The sequence below is a fragment of the Nansenia antarctica genome (genome assembly GCF_963989245.1).
Source record: "Nansenia antarctica genome assembly, chromosome: 8".
In the NCBI taxonomy this organism is placed as follows: Eukaryota; Metazoa; Chordata; class Actinopteri; order Argentiniformes; family Microstomatidae; genus Nansenia; species Nansenia antarctica.
The window spans coordinates 58,872,606-58,887,765 of record NC_137678.1 but is presented as its reverse complement, the minus strand read 5'-3'; the positions used below and the strand labels follow the sequence as shown (position 1 = coordinate 58,887,765).

Here is a 15,160-nt window from a genome sequence, read left to right as displayed (position 1 = left end):
CTTATACAGGGTCGTTACACTGTCCCATCCATTCAGGAGAGCGTGCCCTCACTATATCTTAAGTCCCTTATGTGGACATGCCTCTCCAATGGCACACATGGTGACCATCACCACTTCTAATACCAGTGTAGAGACCGGCAGGGTAGAGGATCTTGACTTAAGCGTGGATCGAACTGCCCGTGCTAGCTACTGCCGATGCTCGCTACTGCCCCATGAGGGTTAAGAGAGTTCATTCACATGGAGGAGATGCTCACATGTGTTACACAGGGTTGTGACAGTATTGAAACCTAACTTTGACATAATTACACAAATAGTGATGGGACTAAATGATACCCAAGCACAGGATCATCAGGGATGGAGAAAGGTGCTGTTCTAACATGTGACCTCTTTGTTTCAGTCGGTCCTTTGAACACTTCTGACAGGATGGAGAAGAAAGAATCGAAGATGGTCAACCAGGGCCTGGAGGAAGAGATGGTGAACATACAGATCAAAGCACTGTTCTCCCCTCCAAATTGCACTATATATCCCTAACCATAACCAATCAAATGCTCCAAATTTCCGGTCGTACCCCAATGACTAGATCGGTTCAATATGGCAAAAACATTCACTCTGCCTCCCATAAAGCATGGTGTAGTCATCACAATACAATTGATAGACATACAGAATCAAATCCTTTCATATTTGTCCTGCCAACAAACTAAAAGTTGAACAGGAGTGTGAGAGAGAGAGAGAGAGAGAGAGAGAGAGAGAGAGAGAGAGAGAGAGAGAGAGCCCAGTGTGATAACTGCCATCGGGACAGTGTACATTGCGTCAAGACAGCATGACGTGGAGAATGTGTCTTGCAGTACGACCCCTTTGACCCTATCACTTCCACAATCCTTCAAAAGTGCCACCTTCCCTCTAGTGGGGGTTGTTCTCTGACCCAAATGTGTGCCCATATTCTGTATGTATATGCTCTGTGCTGTAGGAGGTGTGGGGGTATCAGCCCTGCCTGTGGAAGATGGTGCTGGTGGGCGTCGATGCGGTGTGCAGCGGTGGTCTCCTGCTCCTGCTGCTATACTGGCTGCCAGAGTGGGGAGTGAGAGGGACCTGCACACGGACCTCCGTCAGAGAGGCCCAGACCCTGCTGCTTCGGTCCACGGTACACTCACTGGAGATCTCTCCCCTCTGACATCCTCCAACCGTTTTTTCTCTCCATTTAATGTGAAGCAAATGTATCATCTATGTAGAGCATGTCCATGTATGACATGCAAAATATTCATAAACACACAGTAATGTGGCCATTGTATCAAGACAGTATTATATTGACTGTAATGACCATCTACCGTATTGACAAGTTGGTGTGTACAATGCTATCATACTGTGTATTTACAATGTGTAAAAGTGACCTGACACAGCTCCATACTGTTCAGGATGAATTCAAGAGGTGGTTCCGGGCCAGGGTGCATGTGATGCTTGCCCCAGGGAAGAGGACATTTGACAGTGTGGAATTCCAGACTACATTCCATACTGGGGATGGAGCACACATCTTTAACCAAGAGGAACAGAAAGGAAAATATATCCATCTCGAACCCATACAGGTAGTTCCCTTTGATTACTTACCTACTACGACTGTATACATCAGATGCTGTTTCCTGATATGTCTGAAATGGCTCACCTTATTCCCTTTCCCTCATAACCACTGTTAAGAGAAAGCACTCGGTTGGTTTCCACCATATTGTCCAGTAGTTATTTAGGTTAGAACAGTGGTCCTGAGAGGGAGGAGAGATTTGGGAAGGAAGCTATCTACTATTGACTATTGAGACACAATCAGCAATTGTGAATGAATGAATGAATGAATGAATGGTCTTTATTGTCATTGATATAGTACAGGTACCATACAACGAAATTTGGGAGGGGGGGCTCCCCTGGTGCTAGGAAAAAAACTAAAAACAAGAAGGGAAAAGAGCTGGTTTACATAAATAAAGGCTATGTACACTATCCACTATACTATACTATACAAATAAAACACTGTGCTGTACTATATGCTATGCTATACCTATTCTAACATTTCCTATCTCTAAACCTTATGTACCCGAGGGTTGTCATATTGCACATAGTGTTATTGCACATTCATTTAAAGTGTCGCAGTTTGCAGGTTTGAAATGTTCACAGTTGTGTTTCAGTATTGCACTTGATTACAATCTAGTAGCTGCCATCAAATTGTCTAGATTGTCCAGGGCCTAGAACCTAGGTCTTTGCTGTGTTCAGGGCCTGAATGGCCCTGCGGTAGAAGCTGAGCTTCAATCTTTTTTTTTTAGAAATCGGACCTTGATGGTCTTTTAATGGCCACACACGGCAGTTTTACACTCTGATCACACACATGCAAGTTTTTTAGGTGAACACACACACAAACACAAGCACATGCACTATCTTCGGCGGGTCGCCAGGTGGAAATTGTCCTCTGCCTTTGTAACCCATCCGGGCTGCCATTCCTCCACTGGCAGCCAGGGGCAGCGGTCGCCCTTTTGGCACGGCTTGAACCGACGCCCGGCGCCCCGGGGACCAAGTAGCGTTCTTCACCGTCGTGGTCAGACACGGGTGTTCACTTTGGCATGTCTTTCCATGTGGGGTGAAGGAGACCCCTAGTGGACATGGGGGGAACATGCCAACCCCAAGCCACATATATGTGCCACGGCAACCAGGCTTTCACCCTTTTTGGACTCCCATCCAGGTTACTAACCAGGCCCAGCCCTGCTTAGCTTCTGAGATCTGACGAGATCAGGCTTGACAAGGTGGTACGGCCGCACAGCGAGTCTATGATGATGGCTGCAGATAATGTCTATTTCATTAATCCCTTAGCACATAAAGTGCATCCAGACTTTTAGAGCAGGGGTCCCGTCCCCAATTACTTTTTATAGCGGGCCACTCAACCTCCAGCCCCATCACACAACCAAACGTAAATTTGTTACCGAAGTTACGTAAATACCAGTAAACAAGAAATATGAGCAATGAGTTATGGGAATATTCAATTGATGTTTGCTCTTTAGTCCTCCAAGTTTGCACACTGTCATCCACTGGTACCAGTTGCCGCCAGTAGGGGGCGGTAGACTGCGTGTTCTCCCTCCAGACGCGCATATTGCCTCATCTCATCTATTTTTCCCTCTGGCTGTTATCTGGGCGTTGTGTAGTCATGGAAGGCCGCAGGTTAGCCGCTAATGCTAGCTTTGGTTGGCTGCTCTTCAGTGATTTCTGTAGCCTGTGGAATCTTTTCGGGGGATGATTCATCTGTCCAGTGAATTTTCCAGAACCAGGAACTCTAGTGGGACTTGTGCTCACAGCCCAGCACTGTGCAGCTCAATTGGTATTTGCCAGAGAACACCAGAATTGGCAGGTTGGCCATTGGCACCCCGTTCTCTTCTCAGATTAAAGCAGGTTCACCCTGAGCACATGTGACAGATGGAAAAGAGTCTGGAGACGCCGTGGCGAACGTTATGCTGCCTGCAACATCATCTGTCATGACCGGTTTGGCGGTGGGTCAGTGATGGTCTGGGGAGGCATATCCTTGGAGGCTCGCACAAACCTCCACATGCTAGCCAATGGTACCCTGTCTTTGCAGGACAATGCCCGGCTTCATATGGCCAGAGTGTGTAGACAGTTCCTGGATGACGAAGGCATTGATGCCATTGACTGGCCCTCACTTTCCCCCGACCTGAATCCAATTGAGCACCTCTGGGATGTTATGTATCGTGCAGCCGCCACCGCCAAGTAGCTCACTGATGCCCTGGTCCAGGTCTGGGAGGAGACAGACTGTCCAGGAGCTCACTGATGCCCTGGTCCAGGTCTGGGAGGAGACAGACTGTCCAGGAGCTCACTGATGCCCTGGTCCAGGTCTGGGAGGAGATCCCCCAGGACACCATCCGCCGTCTCATCAGGAGCATGGCCAGACGTTGTCGGGAGTGCATACAGGCACATGGGGGCCATACACTCTACTGAGCCACATTATGAGTTGTCGTGATGAAATTCACGCAAGTTGGACCAGCCTGTGATCACAATTTTTTACTTTGATTTTCTGTGTGATTTTGAATCCAGCCCTCAATGGGTTAATGATTTTGGTTTCCATTGACCGTTCTTAGGTGATTTTGTTCTCGACGAATTACACGATCAATAAAGATATTCAACTTGAATATTTTGTTCATTGAGATCCGCAATGTGTGATTTAAGTGTTCCCTTAATTTCTTTGAGCAGTGTATTTTCGGTGTCAACTATACATTTCTTTGTAGCAATGAACTTACTGTTTTGTTTTATCTGTCTCGCTTTTCGATTCACTGCAACTGACGTATTAATGCTAATGTTCTGTGGCGTGCCAAGGAAGGGGGCTGGACTATAGGGGAAATGCGGGGTGGAATTAACAGAGAACAATTCTTCTTTGATTGATTGCTGAAATTATTAATTATCTTTGAAATAGTGTCGTTGTCGTCATCCCTCCAAAAAAGAAATACCAAACGGAAGAAGACAACTTTTAAAAAATTATAATTTCCCTATGAAATTGTTCTTTTTTCCTTCTGGCATTTATCCCAAAATTCTTGTGGGCCTTAAATCAACCCGTCACAGGCCAGAAGTGGCCCACAGACCGCCTATTGGGGACCCCGGTTTTAGAGTATAGAGCCAAAAGAAGAAAACATGTTCACTGTCACATTACTTACGCAGGGCACTGTATACTGATGCATTGCTATCCCCTGAGCTCAAATCTTCCCCTCTCTCTTTCTTAGATACACTACTTCACCCACCACAGCACAAAATACTACTGGAATGATCTGCTACAGGATGTTGAAGTGTTTAAGTAAGAGTACCACTGCAAACCTAAAGTGCTGATTTAATGTTCTAATTTAACAATTTTGGGAGACTTTAGTAGCCACATGAATACCAGAATTCCATAGAGGTTATTCATCTGTCCAATAGAAGAGAGAGAGTTTCGGTGTGTCTGTGTGTATTACAATGGAGAAGATGACTGTGCGTGCTGCTCTTCTAGAGGTTTGGAAGATATCAGCTTGAGCTGTTCCAGCATCCAGTCTGACCACAGTACAGGTCTCAGCAAACTGCTCCAGGACTACAGGTACTACTCTACCATACAGACACAATTCAGATACCATATAATACAGATTCAATACAGACACCATACAGACACCATAGAGATACCACACAGATACCATATAATACAGATACCATACAGACACCATACAGATACCACACCCAAGCTCAGAATCTGTCACTTCAGGTACACAATTTGTTTCTAACATTTGCCTTAACTGGTCATTCAAAACAGTACATACAGTAGTTGGCATTGAACATGTTTAGAAGCAAAGAAATGCTAATTACCTCACAATGCTTCAAATAGGAGATTGTTCTTTGAGGTGAATGAAATCGCTGTGAGGGTTCCTTCTGTGTTCAAACTACTCATAAAAGAGGTAGGCTATTGTGTATCCTACTTCTCAAGATGTCTAAAACATACTGTTAATTGTCCATTTACTTCAATGTTAGAAATTGTATAGACAGCCATATAATACTGCTTGATAATCAGTCACTGTCATTCTCCTCAGGTCCTAAATCCCTTCAACATCTTCCAGCTCTTCAGTGTCATCCTCTGGAGCACTGATCAATATTACTACTATGTAGCTGCCATCGTCTTCATGTCTATCATATCAATAGCTACTTCGCTGTACACAGTCAAAAAGGTGGGTGCAGAGCATTTCCTCCCTGAATAAGTAAAACCAGTCATGCTTGTCTTTAGGTACCTAATGTCAGATCCCTACATTTCAGATCACTTACTTTCATAAACCATGAATTGATTACCTGTGTTTGTCTGCTAGAGATGTTGTATGATTTTGTGTATCATGATTGGAAATACTCTCTTTTTTATCTCAGCAATATGTTATGCTCCATGACATGGTGGCGGCCCACAGTATTGTACGTGTTTCAGTGTGTAGAGGAAATAAAGGTATGTCATTATATCATAAGGGAGCGGGGCAGACATGATAATGTTAGAGCACTATGTGTGCTCGCTTGGTAATGAATACGTTTGCATTCAATTGGTTACATTATCCTTTTTCTGTTGTTATGTTTGCCTTCTGAAGTACTATGCAAGTACAATGTAGTTTATCTGTACTAATATCATCTCTCATTCTTATGTTAGTAGTGCCTCTTTATTTCTTAGTGTAGACTGTTTATTTCTATTTATTTTGGAAATGGCTGTCTTTAGATTTAGCCATTGGCACCCCGTTTTGCTTTTCTTATGGGCTAAAGTTTGATTTTCCATGATCCAAAACCTTGGAGTCTTGGTGTTGTGTTGAACATAGGATTTTTTTTTTCCTGATTTTTAGCAATTAAATAATATTCATCACTTTGGCATTCATATTATGATAACATTCTAATCTAGATATTGTGCTGTAACAAACTTTGTGTGCCTCATGATGTGAATAAGTGTCCCACGGATCCTCCATCCTCAGGAGAGAGTGTCCCTGTCACGAAGACCAGCCTGCCTAGCTCTGGAGAGGAGGGGGCCACAACCTACTGCGTGGAGGAACACAAGAGACACACACTATTTTGTGTGACCCACGTCATCCAGACTCGCTTCTACACAAGGGAACTTGTCAAGGCTGTGGTGGTTAGGACTGGTAAGACTGTTGTGTTCTTTTAAATTTTTCACTCTGTACAGTGTGTGTCCATCTGGACACTAGGGGGCAGCGGAGATTAACATTCAGGCACGCAGGTGCTTATTATTTCAATAGGACATTTCTATTTAAGTTGTGTGTTTTGTTATTCCTGTGCGGTAGCTTGAGTCTCGCCAGTGGTACGTTCTCTCATGGTCCACTAGGACGTGTTGTGATATATATACCTCTCTAATGGTTCATGTGGGAGGAGGCCTCTAACTGCATATCATCACAAAAGGAACCACAATTTTCAAGTGCTATTCAAGCTCTTATCTTCCCATATGTGTTGTCCCTCAGGCTTCTCTACAGAGAAGGGCCAGCTAGTGCGCTCCATCCTCTACCCAAAGCCCACTGACTTCAAGCTGTACAGAGATGCTTACCTCTTCCTGCTGTGCCTGGTGGCTGTGGCAGGGATCGGCTTCATCTATACTGTAGTCTTCAGTATCATAAACCAGGTACACCGTTCTGTGCTTGTCTGTACATCCATTTAAAGGGTTGATTGCATTTGTGTAGTGCCTTTTCATTGGGTGCTTAGTCATGCAGCTTGCCATTTAGAGTAAATGTCTAGTTCCTTCCCCTTTAAACTCTTGGTTTGTTGAGCACTTTTCTTCCGTTCATTCTCAGGTTCCAGCGAAAACCATCATCATTGAGTCTCTGGACATCATCACCATCATGGTGCCCCCGGCTCTACCTGCAGCCATGACAGCGGGCATCGTCTATGCCCAGCGCAGGCTGAAACGGATGGGCATCTTCTGCATCAGCCCCCAGAGGATCAACGTGTGTGGGCAGCTCAACCTAGTCTGTTTTGATAAGGTGACCCCCATAGTGCCCCCCCGTGCCCAAAGCACATCAGAAAACATTATGCCAAGTGTCAGGCTGTTTCAATTGCTAGGACATACTGGGTTCCATCGTATCATTTGTAATTGAGGAGTAGTCTAGTTACTGGTGTCGCTTTCCTACATAGACTGGTACTCTCACTGAAGATGGCTTGGATCTTTGGGGTATCCAGAGAGTTGAAAATGGCAGGTGAGAAGGACATGCAGTGTCCATGTTTTTGCATTTGTAAATGTTTGTCTGCAAGGGGAGTTTTTTTCTGGGCATGGGAGACTACAGCAAAAAGCAAACCATAATTTGGGTTTATTTACTTTAGCGGAGCCTACACTAGCATTAGCATCACTGGGTTAAAAAGGGAAAAATGACTCAAGTGTGATTCTGTATTCTTGTGATTTTTTAATTTAGGTGACCTATCCTTAAGTCACACTCAGTATCACTCAACCTTTCTTTTCCCCCTTCCTTCAGTTTCTTCCCTTCAGAGAATGACCCTGAGAAAGAGAGCCTGGTCAAGTCTAGGTTTGTAGCTTGCATGGCAACTTGCCACGAACTGACTAAGATTGAGGGAGAACTTTCCGGAGACCCACTGGACCTCAAGATGTTCAATGCTACCGGCTGGGTTAGTCTGTCTCAATGCCATTTCTGTTCTTTTATGGATCTTATACTTATACTATAGTCACATGCCTATAAACCTTAATACAAGAATGACATCCAACATCCAAACTTTCACACTACCAAGTATGAACTGATGTATTGGCCATGCATACTAAGGTAAAGTGCTAGTGTGGGTATTGACACATAAATGTCATTCCCCTCCATTTGTCTGTATACCATACATTTTTTGTGCACAGGAACGCTACGTTGTTGTTGCTTTGTGACAGCACCAAGCCAGCACCTAGTTGCCTAAAACATAAGCAGACAGGTACCCAGGCTAACTCCATCAGGTCAAAAAGGGGCGGTTGGTTCTCGATGGAGAGTTGAGACCTGACATGTTATTGACATGTTACTCAACACCAATAATTGTGATGTATAGATCCTGGAGGAGCCCACAGAGCAGGAAACAGCTCTCCACAATCCCATAATGCCCACTGTTGTGCGGCCACCCAAGCAAATTCTCCCTGAGATCCACCAGAGTGTCAATCACCTAGCCCAGAACATGGTATACTATGGACATACTCTTATACCTCTTAAACCTCCAAATATATGTGTGCCTAACTCATTACATTGTCTGAACTGAGTATACAATATTCATATACCGAGGAGGTTTTAAATGCAAACCTTCTATTTCCTTTCCAGGAGCTATTTGAGTTGTCGGTAAGTAGTCTGGGGCTTTTTCCTCCTGTATCTTTTTTAGATGTATAGAGACAGAAGGAGAGTCAGCCTTTTACACATGTTTCCTTATGGTTATAATTCATCTTGAAGACAACATGCCTGGTTAGAACCTGGTTAGATTTGTGATTACCTCAAGAAATGAAGGAAGAATGCATTTGAAGGAATTGAGACTTGGACTGACAGATGGACCTGTTGGTTGACTTAGTGGTTCCCATCTTGTCTTCCTGTCTTTCCTCCAGCAGTCCTATGAGATTGGGATAGTTCGCCAGTTCCCGTTCTCCTCGGTGCTCCAGAGCAGTGGTTCCCAACCGGGGGTACGCGGACCCCTAGGGGTACGTGAGGGGATTGCAGGGGGTACGTGGAAAGATTTGGAATTATAATTTATTTCCCTTTCCCAAAAAATAATTAAATATAGTCGTTTCATAAACCTGTTGTTAAAATGGTACGCTGCAACTTAAGTTCCTCCCCGACAGGTAATGACTGTAACACAAGCGGTAGTCACGTCACATTTAAATCACGTTCATTTACGTTCATTTACGCGCGCACGTCAGCTAGGCCTGTCAGTATACCGCAAAGATGGACAGATGGCTAAAACGACCAGCTACAGTAACGGTCAGATCAGAGGCAGATCAGACGGTCAGATCAGAGGAAGATCAGACGGTCAGATCAGAGAAAAAAAGAAAAAAAGGACCCCGCTATTATTTGGAAACATATGTTTTGTGGGGATTTACATGTACATCGGCTGATCCACCACAGCCACAGTGCTTTTTCTGCGGCGAAGTCCTGGCTAATAATTCAATGAAGCCAGCCCATTTACAGCAACACCAGAGCACCAAACACCTAGCAACTGTTGGTAAAACTGACGACTTTTTCAAGCGAAAACTGTCAGAGTTCAAGTCAAGTCAGGCTACACTGAAAAAAGCGGCAAGTGTGTCAAGCAAAGCACTGGAGGCGTCCTATGCTGTTTCATTACTAGTGGCTAAGTCAAAAACCCCACATTCAATCGCCGAAGATCTGATTTTGCCTGCCGCTATGATTTTGGCTCAAACTATGCTGGACAAGAAAGCAGCTGACACGCTCAAGTTGGTACCATTATCTAACAATACCGTCTCCCGTCGGATTGATGATATGTCCATAAATATTGTCGGACAAGTGGTGGATAAAATGAAGCAAGCAGGTCAGTTCGCTTTGCAATTAGATGAAATGACCGACGTTAGTGGGGAGGCTCAGCTGCTGGCTTTTGTGCGTTATAAAGAAGAGTCGGACATAAATGAGCATATCTTGTTTTGCAAGACGCTGCCAGGAAAGACAACTGGCGAGGAAATATTTCTGATTAAGACAACGATCTGGAGTATTTCTTCAAAGACAACGATCTGGAGTGGAAATCCTGCAGTCACATCTGTACCGATGGAGCGGCAGCAATGACGGGTAAGGTGCGTGGGCTGCTTGGGCGTGTGATGAAGGTGAACCCCGAAATTAAGTGGATGCACTGTATTATTCACCGGGAGGCACTCGCCAGCAAAAGGATGAGCCCCGAGTTAAGTGCAGTTATGGATGACGCAGTTAAGGTGATTAACTTCATTCAGTCCCGGCCAATGAACCACAGACTGTTTCAAACTCTTTGTCATGGCAGCGGGTCAGAGCATGAGCAGCTACTGCTTCACACAGACGTTCGCTGGCTGTCTCGTGGCAAAACGCTGCTGCGGCTCTATGAATTGCGCATCGAGGTGTTTGCTTTCCTGACAGAAAACGACCACCCTCTTGCAGCCCTGTTTGAGGATGCAGTGTGGGTTGCGCAGCTGGCATATCTTGCTGATGTCTTCACTAAGCTGAATGAGCTCAACCTTTCACTTCAGGGCAAGTACTCACACATCCTTAACATGTATGACAAAGTGAATGGATTCATAAAGAAGGTTAAATTATGGGAGAGGAAATGTAAGGATGTGAGCTGTTTCCCACTGCTTGATGGCCATCTCGCCACCACTGATGCTGACAGAGGTCCTGTGGTGAAAATAGTTAAAGCACATCTGTCCAAACTTGACACTGACTTCAACCAGTACTTTCATGACATTGAAACAAAGTCAGAAAAACTGGACTGGGTGAGGAACCCATTCAGAGTGAATGACAGGAGCAGCAGCAGCCTTCCTGCAAGCCTGCAGGAAAATCTGATGGACATGTCCTCTGATCGTGGGTTGAAGATGGCACATGCTGACAAGTCATTGACAGAGTTTTGGTGTGATGTTGAAAAGGAATATCCAGTGCTGGGAAAGTGTGCATTGAATGAACTTTTGCCTTTTGGATCTACATATATGTGTGAAGTGACCTTCTCAGCTTTGACCCACATCAAAACCAAGCCAAGGAACAGACTGAGTGTGGAGAGCAGCCTGGTGACTGCTGTTGCCACACTGCCTCCAGAACTGTCAAAGCTTATAAAAGAGAAGCAACCTCAAGTGTCTCATTAAAGCTCAACTGATGAAAAAAAGAATTGCAACTGCTACTGGGTGAGTCTATTTTTCACAATGGTGTAAATATCTATGTATTAAAGGGGAGTGGTTCAAATGATTTCATTAATAATCAGTAGAGTTAGATAAGAAGTTTAAGTGTGTGTGTGTGTGTGTGTGATAAGTTGTATCCTGTCTCATCTTGTCTGTTTCCTCTCCCCATCAGTCAAGACTCTGGGATGAGAAAATTATGACATCACTGCACCTCAGACAGAAGCCAAAGAGGAGCAGGAGAAAGGGAAAAGAAACAGATATCAAATCAAATTCATTATTATTTATTATTTATTTTTCTATTTTCAGTGAGTGTGTGGGCATGTGGTAACAATTAACCATTGAGGTGGCCAGGTGGCACATGTATTGGCCAATTAGCTCATGTAGTCTAATTTTGAATGGCAATGTTTTGAAATGGCAAACATGTGACTTTATGTCAGATTGTTGTGTGCAGAAAACCGTGTTCAGTGCATTTAAAAAGTGCCATTTTGAATAGCAAAATGTGTGTAAAGCAGAAAATGTGTTTAGAGTTTTGGAGACATGAGAAGAGGTTTTGCTCTCTGTGTGTCAGTAATAAATGTTATATTTGCAAGTTAGAGTTTAATTGATTTTTTTGGGAAATAATCAACACGCATGAGTGAGGGGGTACTTCTGGCATGGCAAAACAGCTCAAGGGGTACACAAGACAAAAAAGGTTGGGAACCACTGCTCCAGAGGATGAGTGTGGTGGTCAGGAGGCTCGGGGAGAAACACATGGACTCCTACCTCAAGGGGGCGCCAGAGGTTGTGTCCAGCCTCTGCAGAGAGGAGACAGGTCAGCCATCTACTAAACCCTTGAATAGAGGTTGAAACGGGCCTAAAATGTCAAGCCCAGTCTGTGGATGTGACACCCTAGCCCAACAGAGGAGAAAACTGCTCACTAGGAAGAGTGGAGAGAGAGAGACTGCTTGAATACTCACCTTAGTTACTTACTATCAAGAACTGTATTTACTGCACCTGACGTTTTCTGGAAATATCGAAGGTTTTTCATTGATGCCAATAGTTCTCTATATAAAAAAAGGCTTCACACTTTCAATTGATCTTATACTCTTTGCAGGTGCTGGCATGCCAGAGAGCATGACAGGGGAGAGGCAGATTAGGGAATTGGAAATGTTTAGACAATTTTAACGCTACCTGGAAACACAATTTACTAGGACTGATAGAAATAGCGAGAGAATGTAAAAAGGTGCAAACTAAATGATACTCATTATTTCTGCAGGCAATGTATTACAGTGCCCTGTGTAAACAATGGGACAGTAAAGCATTTTATTTTTCATTAAAAAAACAACAACCTAATTTTAATATTTGTTCTATTTATTATGAAGTTAAAGTAGAGACTCAACTTTTATTTTAGGGTATTTGTGTACGATTATTAATTATAATTATACTATATGTAACTATATTATAACATGTCTGGATATAAGATTGGGCAGGTGTAAGGAATATAGTTGTATTGCATTGCATTATGCAGACTGATGGAATTTTTTGTCATGTTTTTGCTTAAACCTATTCCATCCTCTCAGATCTACCCAAGTGCCCTTACAGTGTTGATTTATTCTGCTCCATCTCTCTCTCCCCTGTAGTACCAGAGAGTTTCCCAGAGACACTGGAGGCGTACACCAGGCAAGGGTTCAGAGTGATCGCCCTGGCACAGCTAGAGGCCAAGCTCTCCTGGTACAAAGTTCAGAACCTCAACAGGTACAGTACATATATATAAATATATAATCATATATACTATTTAGCTGACACTTTTATCCAAAGCTACTTACATTGCAGTAAGTGCATACATGTGTCAGTATATTATGGTCCCAGCGTGAATCAAACCCACAACCTAAGTGTTGAGCGGGAATCAAACCCACATCCTAAGCGTTGTTAGCGCCATGCTCTACCAACTTAGGGATAAACTCACTGGCTGCGTCAACCTCGCCTTACCTCAGCAGCACGTGTGAGTTTCATTTAGGCGCCCATGTTAACGGTATAGAGCCGCCACATAGCCCGAGTGAGAGGCGCTCTCACGCCCGCCTGATGCTGGCTCCTGCGACTCGCTCGCTACTGAGTCAATAAGGGAACAGGTGTCCAAGAGGAATCTTATCCTTTCGAGGCATTCTTGATTTTGCAATTATAATATTTATTATAATATAATATTATACACTCAAATGAAAACAGTATTTAGAATATCTATGAGCCAGGAGAGACTGAAATCCATGGCTCAGATTTGTCTTGTGAGAATATGCATGTTTTTTGGTCCTGACATAAATCAATTCTCTTTCTTATGCCCTCCAGGGCTGTAATTGAGACCAATATGGAGTTCCTAGGACTCATAATCATGCAAAACAAGCTCAAAGAAGAGACTGCTGGGGTTTTAGCAGACTTACGACGTGCTAACATTTGCACTGTGATGGTTACAGGTAAGGCAACCTCATTCATAACAATACAAATGTTATCAGATAACAGGTTACAGATAACGTGCAGCTGTTGTTAATCTTGGAGATTTGTAAATGATCTAGCTACTTACGGCTAACTCACCCCTACTACATCTATACTGATATCAATGTAAGTGTAGCATCTTGTTTCCTCCATCTCTCCCTCTCTCTCTCCCTGTGTGTCTCTCCCTGTGTGTCTCTCCTCTCTGTCTCTCTCTCTCTCTTTCTCTGTCTCTCTCTCTCTCCCTGTCTGTGTGTGGTATCTCTCTCTCTCTCTCTCTCTCTCTCTCTCTCTCTCTCTCTCTCTCTCTCTCTTCTCTCTCTCTCTCTCTCTCTCTCTCTCTCTCTCTCTGTAGGTGACAATATGCTGACAGCCATATCAGTAGCCAGAAACTGTGGGATGATAACCCCTCATGAGAGGGTCATCATTGCAGATGCCTTGCCTCCTAAAGAAACCCAGCCTGCCCAGATCAACTGGCATTACACAGAGAATGCCACTCAGCTGAACAAGGACAACCACACGGTGTGGGGAGAAGAGCAGTCTAGGACATCTGGATCATATTTGAGTTGTGCTTGATTTAGCTTGGAGTTTCATTTTTGGAACTTTTCTATTGGTTGCATTGTACTAATCAAAACTAAATCAAAGGTTGCTCAAGTATTTGAAAGTATCTACAGTAACATACGATTTGTATGTATTTGAATTGACCCAGGTCTGGAGGATATGGACTAGATTTACTAGACACAGAGTATAAACACACATTTCTTGTTAAGCAGGTCTCCCTCGCAAAGGGATTTAAACATATTGCATGTGCCATAAAGTTGCATGGAGTATGTGTTTTGGGAGCAGTAGCCCATTCAGAAACAGGCACACGGTCATAGATACTTAGTGAGAGATGTTGCTTGCATGCCTCCTTTTAAGACTTGAATACAGCCAAATGCGTAACACATGCAACAACCTAAATAATAAATACATATCTGAACACTATAACAATAATATTTCGAAATTCTCACCTGAGCTGCATTTGCCATTGTATTTGTAATTCTTCTTCCTCTTCGTGTTAAATGTCCTTTAAAATCTCTCTTGCTTTAAGATCCTTCAAAATCTCGCGGTTTCTCGCGGTTACTTCTGTGATGACGCGCTCCAACCAAATATGGTCCATCAAGCTTCCGGGTGATAGGCGTGATGTCCGCAGCTGGACCCTTCTCGTCCCGCGAGGCGACCTGACGGAACGAAGCGGCCGGGGAGCGACACTCCAATCCCAACCGCCACCGGAGTTGGAAGTCCTTCCTAAGGTAAGGCGTTAGCTAACATAGACGTTAGCTAGATTAAACTATAGATAGATTGAACTATCTA

General features: G+C 43.9%; 1 pseudogene across 1 annotated transcript; it reads left to right on the top strand.

Annotated features, from left to right (window-relative positions):
* The first annotated feature begins 423 nt into the window (after positions 1–423).
* On the top strand, positions 424–15,098 carry LOC308164501 (polyamine-transporting ATPase 13A3-like; annotated as a pseudogene). The gene is made up of 21 exons: positions 424–474; positions 968–1,141; positions 1,413–1,580; positions 4,752–4,822; positions 5,012–5,095; positions 5,378–5,447; positions 5,580–5,714; positions 5,905–6,022; positions 6,416–6,653; positions 6,987–7,144; positions 7,314–7,502; positions 7,654–7,715; positions 7,989–8,139; positions 8,554–8,679; positions 8,817–8,834; positions 9,092–9,145; positions 12,059–12,158; positions 12,967–13,081; positions 13,667–13,791; positions 14,163–14,329; positions 15,000–15,098. The product of its transcript is annotated as a polyamine-transporting ATPase 13A3-like (transcript).
* The last annotated feature ends 62 nt before the right edge of the window (positions 15,099–15,160 follow it).